The sequence below is a fragment of the Platichthys flesus genome, chromosome 13, assembly GCF_949316205.1.
Source record: "Platichthys flesus chromosome 13, fPlaFle2.1, whole genome shotgun sequence".
NCBI lineage: Eukaryota > Metazoa > Chordata > Actinopteri > Pleuronectiformes > Pleuronectidae > Platichthys > Platichthys flesus.
Window position 1 is genome coordinate 9,605,579 of NC_084957.1, and position 17,712 is coordinate 9,623,290.

The following is a 17,712-nucleotide window of genomic DNA, read 5'->3' on the forward strand; positions in this document are numbered from 1 at the left end:
CATTTTTTTAAACAAAACATGAATGTGGTGAATCTCAAGGCAATCCATCAAATATGTATTGAGTTATTTCAATAAAATCAAACATTTAGAGGAAAAGACCAGAACTTCTATACACGTTAATTATTCAACATGTTGTATTATCGAATAATGGCTTTAATAATGTTTCAATCAATCATGTCAAATGTCTGTCATTTCAAGCCTCCCACAAAAGGGGATTTAATGATTGTCTTTGACAGACATGAAGGTAAATGGAATATGTTTAGGTTTTGAACTGTTGAGGAAACAATATTTGAAGACATCAGCTAGTTCCAGCACTACAGTACAACAGGCATAAAAATCAATAATCTTTTATTGTCATTTCTAACCAAACAGTACAACTATGCAGTGTAGAATGAAATTGTTTCTGTCTGCTCCACTGCAGCTGGAGAACCAGATGGTGAAACAGAAGGTCAGCACACTTTCAATCACACCTCTGTAGAATGTTTTAAGGATCCTCGTGGGAAGTGATGCTCGCTTAAGTTTCCTCAGAAAGTACATACTCTGCTGGGCCCGTTTCTCCATCCGGGCACTGATCCCGGACCAGGTGAGATTGTCAGAGACCTGCACTCCCAGAAACGTAATATCCTCCACTCTCTCCTCTGCGGAGCCACCTATTCCATTTACACTATTTACTGTCGCTCTGATTAATGGATTAACTGAAAAAAAAAACTAATAACAGATTAATTGATAATGAAAACAGTTTTCAGTCGATTCTCCTAGAAAAAAAAACATCAAAAATTATTAAACTTCCACTGGGAACCATGAATGTCAATACATTTTACATTCAATGCTAGCAAGAAATTTCTTTAAACAAAGTGTCTTACTTTACTCTTTTCGTTCTGACGGAGGGTGAATAAGCGGGAAGGGAAGGATTAGGCTAAAAAAGAAAGTGGTCATGCAAAGGAAACATTGGAAGAGATGTAGCAGTGGAGGATGAAAGATGAATGACAATGGGACATGGGAAGGACGAGTGACCGAGATAATGTAAAGGGGAGTAAATAAAGGATGCATGGAAGGAGGAGCGGAGGCTAAGAGATAAGGGGAACTCATTAAGGAATGGAACACAGCCTCTCTGGTTGTTTATTGGCTGGCAGGCTAGTTGTACTTAATCACTACTGCCAAGACACACAAACAGTTGCACACATTGCACACATTGCACGTGCCAGTCTGAACGCACACTCACGCATTGTTGCACATCTACCGATACATAATAAACTGCGCACATTTTCATGCATGCTTGCCTCCTCATACCCCACCACACACACACACACACACACACACACCCACACACACACACACACACACACACACACTGCTGAATTCCTCATAGCAGCCTGAGTCACTGAATCATTTTCTCTGCAGCCTTCATCACCCTCCTTCTCTCTCACCACCACACTATCCTCCTCTTATCTCGTCAAGGTTCGGTGATGACGTTACGTCCACGAAAGATACGATTCTTTTCAGCAGGGGCTTTTTGGTTTGAGCTAAGGGAACCGAGACACGTTCGCTTTTATTGCTCTGCCTGAATTCCACTGCCTCCCCCGAAATAAACCCTTTTTTACGCAGGGGCAAGCTAAAGGAAAGAAATTCAGCCTCTGGCCTGTGTGATGGTTGGCACCTTTGACCCTTGACTGTGATTGGCCGTTCTTTTGGAAGGCTCTGGGAAAAGAGGGGAAACACTTGATCCGCCTCTCTCCCTCCCTCCCCATCACTATTCCTCTCTTGTCCTTCGCTCCTGTTTTTATTTTTTGCTTCATATATCTTATTGTCTTTTCTCTCCCTTACACGCCTGTTGGTCTTTTTCGACATCCCAGTTTTATCTTTACCTCCTCCTTTACCCCGTCTACCCCCCTCTCTTCTCCTCTGCGTGGATGAGTTCCCCCTTATCTAACAACCTTGAGATGATCTTCAAAGCGTCATTGCAGTCGAGCGTGTTAGGTCACAGTGTCTTCGGTCTCTCCTCCCTTCTCGTCCGCCTGCCTGCTCCTCTCCTCGCCACCACACACCACTCCACTCTTATTCTTTTGGCTCTCCTCCACCACCTCCTCCTCCTCCTCCTCCACTCTCTCTCCCTGCATCCCTCGCTTTCATTTCATCTCACACTCCATTTCTCTCCTCCTCTGCAACCACTACAATCTATCTCAACCTCATCTGGTCTCATCTCCCCTCGTCTGATCTTCGCTCCATCTTTTCCTCCCTTTCTCCTTTGTCGCACCCCCTCCCCCTTCACTCTCACATTTCTCTCTCCTCTCAACTCCTCCATTCTCTCTCTCTCTCTCCCCCCTCCTCCCCTGAGTGGATCTCATTCACTTCCCTCCTTCTCTCGTTCCTCCACATTTACAAAGCTGAGAAAAGAGGTGATACAAGGTTCCTGTGTCTTGTTTTTGCACGTGTCTGCGTTTTCTGAATGTGGGGGTGTGTTGTTGTGTGGGGGACGTTACATGCCTAACTGTTTTCCAAGCATCCGAGAGCCCGCAGTGTGTTCACTCTCTAATTAATTAAGGGTGGGATGCTTCCCACTGCTCGTCTTTCTTCCTTGCTTTTTTTGATGACCATCTGTCCGTCTCTCACCTCTCTGTTGCCTCTATGGATCAGCCGACCTACCTGTCTCTCTCTGTCCGTCTCCCCTCACTTACGCTCTCCCCTTCTCTTGCCGTCCGTCTGCCTCTCTCTGACTGTATGAGTTATGTGTGTGGGAGAAACGCTGCATAATTCAGTCCTCTCCTGCTGCTTTTCATAAAGAGCATAAACTACGGCAGTAACTCACTCGGTCCAGCTGAGGTCAGCATTGTTCCTGATAAATTAAAAGCGGGGCAAAATGCCTTGAGGGAAGACTTCAGGGCAACGGTTCACTCAAAACAACAAACAAACGAGTAATGTTTATTTTAGAGCACAATAGTTATGGGATCACATGCTGTGCTGGTGCATGGAGGGGTGTGTTACCTGCCTCCAGTGGTACGTGTAGGAACCATTTTTACAGAGTAGTGCAAGTTAAATGTTTTTTGTAGCTGCCACATCTGCTGGTAAGAGTATCAGATGGTAACTGATGGTAATAATAACTGATAAAAAAAACATACAGGTCTAGAACATCCATTATTCTTAAAGCAGCGAAAACAAACATATGCAGACACAGAACATCAGGATATATGAAACTAACTGTTAAAGGGAAAATGTACTTTCCTTTGCTCATCATTATTCTTTATAGTCCTAATGAGGGAAACATGTTCCATTCCAAGAATCATTCAAGCCCTTCTGCTAAACATGAGTTTGTGTTTGTGTGTGTTTATTTGTGTTTTGTGTGTGTGTGTGTCTGTTACCTTTTTCAGACCTTGTTAGGACCAGTAGACCTAATGGGGACTAAAGCCCGGTCCTAATGAGACAAACCGTCATTTCTGATGTCCTGGTTAAGTTTAGGGGTAAGATGTGAATTGTGGTTTGGTAAAGTTCAAGGTAAGTCATGGATGTTCATGGTTAAGGTTAGGAATAATGTTTTGGTTTGGCTGTCCACAATGAATGCAAAGTCCTAATAAGGATAGGTGCACAAACTTGTGTGTCTGTGTGTGTGCGTTTTTGTTTGGGTGTGTACCTTTCACTCTGAACATTTCTGTTTGATCTAAGTGCAGTACCATCAAGTTGTGAGAGTCTGACGAAAATAGAGAGAAGGTGTGTGTGTGTGTGTGTGTGTGTGTGTATGTGTGTGTGTTATTGTTGGCTAACGCTATCACTCAGACAGGAAGGAAGTTTGGCTTTTGAGAATTGACTCACTGCAAAAACTCTCTTATCAAACGCACGCACGCACACGCACACAAGCACACGCACACGCACACACACACAGACATGGTAGGCCCATTACCAGGGTGTGAACTGTGTGTGATTCCGAGAAGATAATATCTGATCATCTCACACCCTGCCCCTCTCTCTCCACTTGTTCCTTCGCAGAATTTACTTTCAAATTCCTTGTTATTCCAAGTTCTCGTTCTGCTGCTTTAACTTTGCCCTGAAATAGAAAAAGAAACCAGTCTAATTGGAGAGGCTGTGGGACTTTTTGTGTCACGCTGAAGCCCACTGTGCTGTAAGTTTGTCAGGCTGCTCAAGTTTGTTTAAGGATGCAGGGCTTCTCTGGGCTCCCACCGGGCCTCATTTATTACATTTTCAGTGTGTTTTCCACATTAAAATGAGCTGAATTGCTGGTGATAGTAAATTAATGCAGAAAACAGCTTATTGTTATGGTCCTAGTTATTGCCCCTTCTTTTTTTATCCTGCAGTGTTTTGCAAGTTTATGCTCCTTTCCCTTAAAACCCATCGAGACTCATTTGCTCTTTTTTAAAATCTCTTGAGAAAACCTTGTGCTGAGGAAAACATGAATAAGCTTTATTGAATTTGCAGGACAACATGCAGGATGATTGCATGTTTTTACAGACTACTGTATTACATCTCAACTTGGTATTCATCTGTTGCTCCTTATTTGAGCTGAGGCAGCAGTTTATAAATTGTATTCAGATGGTTTGCAGATCCCTTCCTCAATTAAACACATTTCAGCAGAGAGTTAGTTACCGGTTATATTCATTCCACAATTAGCTGCTGCCATACAACTCTTGCATGAACCTAATCTTTAAATTTCACCCTATTTTATATCCCATGCTTTGCCTTAAGAATATGTTATACTTCATTTACCTCCAAGAATGTTTACCTTTTACTCACTGAAAATAGATTTTGTGAATGAACAAGCCACTTTCTTCTTTATGGGATCTAATTTGTCACCTAACAACATTCGCTCATTGTCAATCCAACATGTGGAACTGCTCTGGCCTCTGTGTTTGCTGTGACAGGACACATTTTAAACAAAGGATTTTTGCTTATCAAGTCTGGTCATGTAGACACAGATGAGACAAACAGAATCGCTTAGCCAGAGAGCCATACTGTCTGTGTGCTGATTCACTTGGCAGATGTACAGCCGCTAACTTTATCTAGACTACTCCAGGCCTGCGCACAGGCATCTACATTGTTGTGTATGGTATGTGCATGTGCATGTGCCTGTGTGTGTATGTGTGTGTGTGTGTGTGTGTGTGTGTGTGTGTGTGTGTGTGTGTGTGTGTGTGAGAGTCTGTTATGTAAAATACACCCAGATGTCTATGTGCTGTGATATAACTCAGGTTAGTAGGCTGACAGCTGGAAGGCATATATAACAACCTGGAAGTGTGTGAGTGTTTGTGTGTGTGTGTGTGTGTGTGTGTGTGTGTGTGTGTGTGTTTTGTGTGTATTCTCCATATTCTCTGCAGTCTGGATGTGCTCATAGATAAGTTGATTATAGATAAAATGCAGAGTTCCCATTTGACCTTGTGATGGTGCAAAGTTTTCTCAGGAAAACTGACCAAATAGCCCACAGCTACTTGTAGCTTTTACTGCTCACAGGTTTATCTACGAAATGCCCCAAAACAAAAGCAAAGTGAAATAATTAAAACTATTACAACATCGTAAACGAGTGTGGTGATCATAGACTGTATTTAAAGATGGACTAAACAACAGATCTCTAAAAGTGAAGCTAAAGCATCTTGATCGCCCCCTAGTGATTTGCTGCATTATAAGTCATAGCACGTCAGCAGATTAACCACATTAAAAAGATCATTATAATGTAATTCTATGGTGTTCATTTCCTGTTCTAAAACAGTGTAAACATCTTGACTGGCGGCTCAGACTGACTCGCAACTGGTTGAGCACATGTATCAATGGGGCCTTGTTATTGTGGTTCCACACCCGAGTTACAACCGGGCAGACTCTGAATGACGTCAAAAGCACAGGACGCCAGCATCTATATCCAGGGTATTTTGGCTTCAATCATGTACAACTCTTTTATATACAGTCTGTGTGTACAACAGTAGGAAGTGGAGATGCATTGCCCATACTTGTTTCAATGTGTGTGTTTACGAATGCTTCAAGTTGATTCAATTATGTTGCATGATAATAAACAGATTGTAATTACTGCTAATTGACGTATTTTGGCCCACTCCCGCAGTTATAGCAGTCAGCACAAGAAAACATCGTTAAGATGCAGAGAACCTTAAATCCCAAATGTCAATAAAGTAATGCACAGCGCACTGAAACCACAGTGCAGCCATAAAAAACATGCAGTGTTGGGCTTAAAAAGTTAACATGTGCAAATGTTACAATAGTTTGGATATGAAATAGTGATAAAATGATTTCTCAAACCTCAAAATTTAAGCTGATTATAAATACCTGGATGTTAAAGGGTGGAAAATTGAACCATTGCTTCTCTATATGATATTCTGTAACTGAGTGATCTATTTTCAACTCCTCACAAATCCTCCCTCTCATCTCATTGACCTCATGACGATTTCAGTTAAGGTCAATCTGGTTAAAAAAATTTAAAAGGATATAATTTGTTTAGACACAACGAGACACAGATTGAACTTAACGGCAAAGCCGTGTAGCTTTGGTAGCTTCAGAGGATTTGCGAAAGTTTAGACATTCAGAAATTATGAAACACCACATCACATCAGTTAGTCTGGTGGAAATGAGAAAATGTTCTCTGTATTTGTTCCTGCCACAGCAGCCGCTGAATGCAGCTTTTATCGATGCTGTTCGGAGCAATTTTGTGTTCTGCTCTCCAGTTTTGATGGTTATTCTGATACGACTTCCTACCAGTGGACGGACACACCACCAGAATACTAAAAATCTGAACAGAGTGAAGCTGCGGTTTCTCAATTAGAGTGAAGGTGACACTTGTCTCGAGTGTGTTTCCACTTTGTGATTTCGGCAGTGTGTGATTGTGTAGTTGGCTCATTTTAAACATCTGCGATATTTAAATCTTATTTTCAACACGCCAACGCACGCTGACGTGTTTTTCATGCTGAATAGGATGCGGTCAGCCTGCTTTTATTTGGTAGTGGTCTTGAGGAGATAGAGTGAAAAGTATTTGCTCTACTTTCTGTGCTTCTGTGTGAGTGTGCGTGTTTATTAAAGATGGTTTGGAGTAACTGTATCTTTACAGATGTCAGGGGTTAAACCCTGTTGGCCTGTTCTGGAGAGGGCAAACTCATATTCACGCTTCTTCTTTGATGTTAAGGTGCCCCCGGAGTCCTCCTCTCCTCCCCCTTTCCTCCCCCCTGCCTCATCTCCTCCTTATAGCTGCGATGCTGCAGACAAGGAGAATGGCAATTTTTCATCTCCTATCCTCTAGCCTTCATGGTCCCTGTTTCCTTCTCTCTACAATATGAAAAATATGTTCAGCTTTGATTTCTACATCTGTCATTCCCCAGAATTCTGTCTGGCCATGAATATTGAATCGAACCACAGGCCTGATTTTACAGACCTTACGGAGAACTTAAGATCTTTATTTTATAAACAGTCAGGAGCTAAATATTTGCTTTCAGCCCAAGGATGAATTCACGTCTTCAGTTTCTCCCAGGAGAAGCAGATTGTTTCACCATTGCACAGCATAGGTCATTTCCCTTCGGCCAATTGTTTTTCAAATTCACAAACTCAAATTGACTTCAAACAACGTCTCTGTTATCTTGTTTCATCACTTTCTCTCGATACCGCTCTTTCTCACACACACACACACACACACACACACTTGTGCGCACACACGCAGGCACATATATCTTAGTGAGGACATTCATTGGCATAATGCATTCCCCAGCCCCATAGCCTAACATTAACCATCAAAACCCAGTCCTAACCCTAACCCTTTAACTAAGTTATGACCCTGAAACAGCGAGTTAAAAGTGTGTCAGAAAGTGAGGACCGGACACAATGTATTCACTTCCAAGAATATCCTCACTTTCCCAAAATGCCAAGTACAGGCACACACATGCCCCACCATTCCGAATGGAATCCCACTTGCAGCCCCGTCTTCAGACATATACAGTGCACATGTGTCATGGCCAGCAGATCAATGGGTGTCGAAACAGGTGTGTATTGCAAGGAAGTGTGAGTTGAGTCTGTGTACCTGTGGGTGCATGTGCAAGTCACGACCAGTCTGTGGGCGTGTTTGACTGGACGCTGTGTTTAAGTTTAGCTCTGACATTAATTAGTGACTCTCAAAGTACAAACTACTACCTCTGTTTCCAATAAATCCCTAAATATGCTTCTGTGTGCTTGTGTGTGTGTGTGTGTGTGTGAGAGTGTCCCTGCATGCATGTGGCTTTTGCCAAGCCGTCCATTTGTATGCATGCTTGTGTGTTTGCATTCAAGTTTGTTTTTGTGCGTTTTTTCTTTTTAGGGAATGTTATCACACATGAAACTATCTATATTAATCGATTAGAAAGCAAGCTTTACATACGTTGTTTTTCAGTTTACTCTGTTTTTGTCGGTGTGTGTGTGAGTGTTTGTGTACGTGCGTGTGTGTGCATGTGTGTATGTACAAACATTGAAGCAATGGAATAGCCATGAGTCTGGGAATGTACTTCCTCTTTTAGCCAAAGAGCATCATGTAACTCTGGTATTTCACCTCTCAGACAGAAACAGTTGTCTCGTTCGGTATGAAGGTGTGCACTCAGACTCGTGGGAGGTTCAACATCTGCTGGCTGGAGAAACACTTAAAAATACAACACACTCTGCAGGGAAGGTTTGTCTTATTTGGGAATCAATGGCCTGCTTAGAATAAGCATCTCTCATCTGAGTTTCATCTTCAGCGTTGCAAATTTCAAGTTGCAATCTGCTCAGTCAGGGAAATGTTGCTGCGATATTTCAGCTAAAGGACACACACTGAAAGAGATTGAAATTATCACCCTGTGTATCATAGTGTGCATTCTTGCAGACAGGTTCTGCTCCTCCATAAACCGCTCTCAGTGACACAGGAATAAATTATTCATAAATCCATATTTTAAAGTACTCTCATAGATCACATATTAGTTGAAATAATTACAATATATTTAAATGACTCTTATTTAAATCAGGCCCCTGCGGCTCTTTTAACATAAATAACAACAACCTAGAGTTCTTTGTTTTACTGTGTCTGTGGTACGTCAGAAGCAGTCTTCATTACTATTCTTATTGCAACTTGTTGACTTGTGATTTGTGGAATCACTGTGACTGTAGCCATGGCCTGCTGTATTGCCTTTCCTCCAGACGGTTCCCCCTCACCACCCGACCCTTCAGGAGCAGAGAAAATCTCAGACTGAGAACAAACAGCGATCAAAGTGCAACATGAGGATTACAATTTGCACAACATCACAATCATCACGAAAAGTGATGAACGCCGCTTCGCTCACTGCTTCAGTCTACAGGGTGAAGGTGACGGGTCATAAATGGAGGTCGCACAACCAGCAATACTGGGAAAGGACCACTATTGACTGGACAAGCTATCACAAAGTTATCTGATAGACTTCCCAGACTGTGGGTTTGATCCTATTATTTTTTATTACAAGTTTGTATTTGAAATAATGGCACAAATAATACTTTTAAGGCCCTATGATTGGCTGGCGATAGACCCTCTCACCCGCTGTCAGCTGGGATTGGTTTGTGCCCCCCCCCCCCCCCACGACCCTTAAAGAATAAACAGTTATAGATAATTGATGACAATTAAAATGTATGTTTATTGAATAATAATTATAATGACATTGAGCTGCATCCTCTTCAGAACCTGATGTTTCTTTGAATAATAATCTGAGAGAAATTGGAAAATACCATCTCTGGTGGATTCCACGTGTTTTTCCGATGATTCAACTGTGGCCGCGGCTCCGACGAGAATATCAAAGGACATTAAGGCTAATAACACGGTGTAGATTACATTGTTTAAAATTTGAATGTCGGGGCTTGTGGACACTTGGATGACACCACAGGAGCAGTATGGATTTTACGTCTGAAGAAGGGATCCCATTTACTCCAGTTGTATTGGATTTGGCTGTAAGACTGTTTACCCCCATGAGACTAAAACACTACAACCAACCCTCCACCGTCATAGTGGTGAGTAGATAATGATTTTTTGGTGAACAATCTCGTTAAGTGCGGAGCCACTGGGAGTTCTTGAATGGTACATACTGAACTCTCCAACGCACAACATGGCCTTAATGGTTACACGTGTGTGGCTGAGCTGGATCTGGGCAGTTATGCAATTAAAATTAACTTTGGAAGTGGGAAACTGCACGCCTTTTCTTATAACCGTGCAAAAACATGTGTGTTTGCAGGGGAGCAGCATCACATGTGATTATTTTAATTGTTCCTCTATCTGTGTGGGGCCATTTGTTTTACTGGGTTTATTGTATTTTACTGATTTGATATTTTTCCGTTTTTTGCGTGGATGCGTTCGTGGTTTTACAACACCAAACAATATAATTTGACTGCCTCCACTAAATTAATATTGTTGGTTAGGTGTGCCAAACAAAAAGAAGAAGTAATGGTTCAGTCACAATCATTACAAATATAAAAATGTACATCGAATTATGTCTCAAAAAGATTCACCCAGCTTTTATCCTCTGTCCAATCATGAAATACGAATCTTCCTTGACCTGGACAATTCCATATGGTGGGAAAAACGTCAGGTCAATGGCTTCAGGTCAAAGATTACAGGTTCATATAGTGAAAGGAGATGCCACAGGGAGGAAGAGAGTATGGAAGTTAACTCTGAAGTCTTAAATCTATCTGACTGACTCTCCATCATACCCGACTCAATGACCTTTTGTCATTCAATCTGCAGTGTGTGTGTGTGTGTGTGAGACCTTGTTTATGTTAGTGTGTGTGACCGTCTGTATTCACATGCACCACAGGAGATGTCTCTTATCAGGGGGTCTCTCAAGAAACTGAAGGATCCACTAAACAATGTTTCCATTAGCAGGGTGGAATCATAATTCACCCACATTTTGTTGAGAGCATAGCTGATAGTTACAAATATATGGAAGCCCATTTCTGCAACTGAAGGGAAAAAAAGATGAATGCAAAATAAAGATTATGAGATAAAAAAATTATATTATAAGATTGTAAATCAAAATTATGAGATAGTGTGTCATAACGAAGAGAGTCATAATTATGATATTGTGAGTCATAATAGTAAGATAAAAGTAGAAATGATGGACTAAATCCAAATCATGAAATAGTTTGGCATCAACTGGCCTATGCACCAGTGCATTTATGTGTTTTGGAGCGAGCTCTGGTGTTAATGTGTCTCTCGCTGGAGCTCAGGAGTCACTGTAGAATAATTTAGTGTCCAACCTACACACACTAGCACTCAAGGACACATGGCACAAGGTGTATCCTCTGTTGTCCAGTGTCAGAGGCCAAGGAGGAAATTGTATCAAATCTTTCTTTAATACTTTTTTTCTGTAAAATTTATAAAAGAAAACTGTAATTTACAATATGTGCCCAAACAGCCCATAACAGTTATTAATCAATAACTAACTCCAACAGTTTAAATTGTGGTGGACAACTGAATTTAATAATTTTTTAAGCTACTTTATTCAAGAGGTCCGGTTGAGGAGTAAAATAATCCATTTCCTCTGAACTGCATGTGCTTGTTGTTTGGAGACATAAGATACAACCAAACCAAACCAGGCTGAGCTCGACCGTGACAGGGGAAAGCAAACACACTGGATTAAGTAGGAGGGTTGTGTTTGTGTGTGATGGTATGTGGATATTTTGTGTGCAGGAAATACAATGAGTTTTTGCACCTGGCTCTGTAAGTCCGAAAGTGTTTCAGTGTGTCAGTAATTATTATTGTGAAGGGATACGTAATACCTGTATGGCTGTATGTGTGTTTTTGTGTATGTGTGTCTGTGTTTGTGTGTGTGGTCAAGGTATTGATGGTCTTGTGAGGAAGTAAACCTGTTTATACACTTACATTATGAGGACTTTTCTTCTTCATGGGGACAAATGGCCAATTCCAATGTGTAAGACATGTTTTAAGGTTAGAGCAAGTTTAGGTTTATGTAAATGTTGAGTAAGGATTACAATTTAGTTAACTAGTGGCAAGTTATGGTTAGAATAATTCTCTGGTTCTTTTGTTTAAGGTTGTGAATCAAGTCAGGTTTTAATTTTCATGCATGCATGTCTTGATTAGATTTGTGTTTCATCTTGTTTTTTCTCTGTGTGTGTAAGTGTGTATTTGTGTGTGAGCTTACATAACGCGTATGTGTGGGTGTGTGTATGTTTCTGGGCCAAGGAAGGAATGGCCTATTGGAACCTGGGGATCAGTGACCAGCTTTATTGCTACCAGCAGCTACCACCCGAACACTGGACTCATTCATACTAAACCAAAGGTGTATCCATAAGACAGGAGAGGCTTCAGTTCACATGCTGACACCTCCTCTAACACTTCTAACGCTTCAGGCTAAATGTAAAATGAAGTCTTGTTAAAAGTGATGAAATTCACTCTCTCTTCCTCTGACAGTCACAAGAACAGGCCAAACACCTTTTGTGGCTCTAATCTGATCCTAATCTCTATTAACAGATTCTGGTTGGGAATATGGAGAATCTGTAGGCAAGGGAAAGTATGTTTGAAGTCTGGAAATTACGGGCCAACCGGTAATATTCCTCATCAGCATCAGGCTCATATTCATCCTCATAATGACACACAGCCTAAATTACTTGACTTTATAGCAACTTTATTCGTGAAATCTTCTAGAATTCTTGAAGAAAAAAATATATATATATTTCTTCAACTTGCTGTAATACTTGGTCATACTAATTTGACCAATCTCATTTAAGCAGGCTTTGGTTGCCCGCAGGTAAACGGTCGATGCGGAGAGCAAAAGACACAGAACACATTGACTGAAATGCATCGGCATTATATATTTAATTTGCTTAGTAAGCTGTTGATAGAGATTAGCCAAAATGCTAACTGATCACTGTATGGTGTACTAGTCATACAATAAATCGAATAAGTTAAACAGAAGAATGGAATGGGCCCGGGTGTGCGCTGTCTATATTCCGGTAAATACACCAAAAAACCCCAAATATTGCCCATTGCCACCAGAGGCTAATTTATTGTCAGACGATAGCTGAAGTAGCCGATTCTTACTAGTTTCCCCCATTTAAAAAAGCTGGTGGATTATCTAATCTTTGTCATATCTACATTTTGTAGTGATCCAGACTGAACACTTGAGACCGGTCGAGCAGCTGATGTTATTTATATCAACACAACCAAGGTCCAGAGTTTTACACATCCTCTTCTTGGCGGTCATCATAGCAACATGGATTTAGATAGAGAGAGAGAGGCCCTTGCATTTTCAACGATTTTACCATCCCGGGAGCTTGGTTCAAGTTTTTTATTTGTGTGTGCGTGTGTGTGCATATGTGTGTGTATATGTATGTGTGTGCATGTGTGTGTGCGAAAGAGGTGGATTGATGATCCTCTGGTTTTCTTTCAGACAACAGGTGGGAAGCTGCTTAAAACCTTCTTCTGGAAAATTTCCTCTGTTCTCTCTGTTCATGTCTTTTGTGTATTTAATGCCTATTTATCAGTAAGAACTTGTTGATCTTTACTTACGTTGCCTTATTCTCTTTCCTTTTCTACGTTCTTCTTCACGGTGTCCTATTTCTATTCTCTTGTTCTAAAAAAAAGCCACATTAATCACATAAACTATCAATGTCCTCTGTTCCTTTTATGTATTTTTATGACTGAGAACAAACGTAACACAGAGTTTGACAAACACTTCAGAATTTCTTCTTTAGAACATAGAAGTTCATCAGAAATTTGTGCAAACCGAGCCTGCTCTTCAAAGTAATCACAGGGCTTTTGATGGTCTGGTCCTGAATCTGCTGCTTGTTTGTCAGAGTAGACGTTCCTATCTCAGGCATTAGTGAGATCTAAACAGGCTCTCGCTACAGGGAATTTTCCACTGCTTTCTCAAAGGTCATTCTTTGAGAACAGTTTGGAGGGAAGTGTGCTCTTTATCAGAGGAACAGGAGACTGTGAGTCAGTGGACGCAGAGCTTTGATGAGCTCATCAAACCAAGAGCAAAATCCGGTGAGGATTACTCAGATGTATTAGATTGAATTAATCTATTTGGTTCACATCTTAGATTTGGAACAAATACACAGCAAAAGCCATGACTCGAAATCCCACTAGCCACCAGTGATGCACGTGTGCACACGTATACCTATTTTTTTTATTATGGCTATAGTTTCACTACAGAACTGCAGAAACGTGGTTTTGTTTGTTTTGTTTCATTTTCAACATTAGGCTTGAAAAAGTAGAGCCAACGAAGACGAGATATTGTCTAGAAGTTTACTATGTGGTCTTTCTCTGAACCCTCTCTTGGCTCTGGATATTAGGGTGATATCAACCTCCTCAGACAAGAATAATTCCAAATTGTAAAACTACACCTTTATCCCTTGCCTTGGTCTTTCTTCTGTAAATCCCCAGTTACATTATCTTCAGCTGTTGCTGATCTATCTGTCTTTCTGTATGTGTCACGCATATCTTGAGAGCTGTTCATCATATCAGCTTCACACTTGGTGTGCGCACTTTTAAGGTTCCTAGGAGAAATTTAAGCATTATAAACAGTCACGACAATGAGGACATCCTTACTAATGGCAACCAGCATCACCACAGGCCAAACAAAGAGCCCTTTGTAAACATATTTTAGTACATCCATTACAATAGTTAGAAGTTTGAACTGCTTCCGAGATGTGTCTCCATATTCGACATCCTCTTTGAAGGAACCAAAAAGGAGAAGTGGCAGTCTCCTGAAAAAAACATGTACTGTCGCAATGGATGCCCAGATTGCACAGTTACAGCTCTCCTGTGAAAAAGCGAAGAGGAAAAGTTAGAAATTCAGATCATTTCAGAAAAGAAAATGATGTGGAACCGCACCATAGACTCAAATCACAGCGTGAAGAGAATGCATCAAGACTTTTTTGGCATCTCAGATATTAAGGGATTGCGTTTGTATATTGAGGGATCAAACTAGACTTTGTTGACTTTGTTCTCATCAATATCCTCTGGAGTTGGAATTTATGTGTTGCATATTGACACTAGCTACAAATATGAGTCGCCTGTAGAAGCCGTGCTAATTTTTAGATGAACTGTAAAAAAAAAATTTTTGTAGATATGTGGCCCAAAAGTCAGGGATGGGATGGGATGGGATTCATGAACGCACAGTCTGACCCAGATCCTGTGCTCTTCCAACAAAACAATTTCTTTCTGTCTATTGACATGTTTGCGGTTCAGTCTGAGCTACCAGCAATCCACCACATGAAGAGAGAGGGGATCTGTGGGAAATCTTGGAGGACTTCCTGTTTATGGCTTTTCCTTTGGTCTACCAACACATCAGCAAACCGGCTGCCTGTCTCATAAAGGCCTCTGTGTACGTCCAGTGGGTGCTTTATACAGTCTGTGTATGTCTCAGTCTTACACATGCACACACTCTTTATCCACTACACACGTATGTGTTGTGCGCTGGTGTGCATATGACTGCTTGTATGTGTATGTTCATTTAATGGAGGTTTCTGGGTTTCCTCTGCCTTTCATTTAGTGTTTGCACGGCCATTTCTTTCCCATTGTAAAATGTATGCAGTAACTGGATACACATGTTAGGGCGACTTTCTATAGGGGTGAGAGAGCGAGAGAGAGGGAGAGAGAGAGAGAGACAGAGAGAGAGCCTCTGTGACGCAGTTAATTCTTTCCATAAAATTGAAAAAGGACTACTTTTATCTGCGATAAAAGAAAATAAATCACAGTGACATACATGCGCCGTCATAGTATAAGTCCTGCCTACTATTATGTTTTTTATGTTTTTTATGTTTTAAACCCTGGCACTTGATGCACATCATTATTATTGCATTTGTCTTTTAAAAGCACTGTTTTGATCCGTATTGTCTTTTAATTTTTTGTGTTGCGACCAGCAACCAAGAAAGTCTTTTTAGTCTGATCATTGATATTGGTGGATACAGACAAACCTGGCAGCGCAGACTGAACAGGCGGTGTGAGTTCTGCCAGAAACAGGAGGTAGAGACTTGGCCTGACTTTGTGCTATATGCAGTCTGCATGAAGACACTAGACGTCCTTGTCAAAATACAACCCAAACAACAGACCTTCAACACCCTCCCAACTAAATAAAACATTTACTTGGGGAAAACTGACTTTGCCACAGAAGTGGCAACATTCTTCAGAGCTTGTCACAAAGGAAAACCAGCGGAACAACAAAACCATGATGTTTAACAGTTAAAATATAACTTTCTCTTCTTAACTCCAGGCCATCGGGTTTCATAATTCATAACTGAATTCATATTCCTCCGCACATCTTTCGCCTGCATGCTTGCTTGCATGGTTTCTTTAATTCTGAAAAATGAGCAATGACTACACTTGTCACTTAAACTTACATCCTCACACTCTTATTGTATATAGTATTGTATTTGATTTGATTTATAACCCTTTTCTATCTATCTATCTATCTATCTATCTATCTATCTATCTATCTATCTATATAACTCACAACTGACAAATAAAATTGAAATTTGAAACTATCTCATCACTAGACTGTCACTTTCACTATTTTATTTCGTACTCACTTTATTCATTTTATTATCTATCTATTATCTATTTAATTCTTTTATGTATTATCTTATATAGCTTGTACAATTTGTCATGTCGCCTTTAATACTTTATGCAAAGCACTTTGAATTACCTTGTTGAAATATACTATACAAATATAGTTTGTTTCTACCAGACAATCTTACATAAACTGACCATCTGTTGCTAATGTACGGATATAGATTTAGTGGAAACATTTATGAGTGCAGAGTAATATTTGGCCTTTAAATATGCAATATTTAATCACCAACAATTAAGCACTTTCATTATTTCTATTTTGTTCGAATGATCTGTTTGTATGTATTTGTTTTCTTCCACTAAGATAATATACTAGTAATACAGTTGTTTAGTGGTTACTAATATGTTATAATTGTTATTACATGCTTCATTATATTATATATCATATTGTAAACCTTTTACAAAGACCAATTGTACCAATGCCAAAGTGTATTTGATAGAGAGGGAAAGAGGGCGATCTATAATAAATGGATGAATACAAAAAGTAATGCTTAAAAACAAAGAGATGAGATCTAACCTGGAAATGACATCTTTCCCAGCTAAATCTCCTCTGCCTTAGTTTTTAATCTTTTCATCTCTGTTACCATTTATCTCTCCCCCATTTTCTACATCTTCTTCCTTCCCTCCCTTCAGTAAACTCGAGGAGCATTACATTGTCCGTTAATACTGTGAAAAAGAAAGAGGGGTGAAAGGATGAAAGAAAGAAGATGTTCCATTCCTTCAGGATTAGGCTGCTTTATCTCACAGCAGACACACATGCAGTGGCTCGTACACACACACACACATACACACGCATGCATGCACGCCCTTCAACACAGACAGACGTGTACCTATGAGCATGCACACACACACATATAGGATTATCCTTATCCAGTAATAATCACTTCCCATCTGATGCTCTTTTCATGACTTCAAGCAATATGCATACTGGCTCTGAGCCAGTGTGTGTGTATGTGTGAATGTGTATGAGTGTGTGTGTGTGTGGGTGTATTTCTATCTTTGCCAGGGCCAGTTACTGAAATAGACCTTACAAAGTGACGTTGAAGAACTGTCTGAGGGTTAAGACTTTATTTTCGGGTTGAGGTTAGAATTGGGTTTATGTTAGGTTTATGTTAGGGATAGAGTTAGAATTCGGGTTAACTAAGTATTAGTAACAGTTTGGGTTG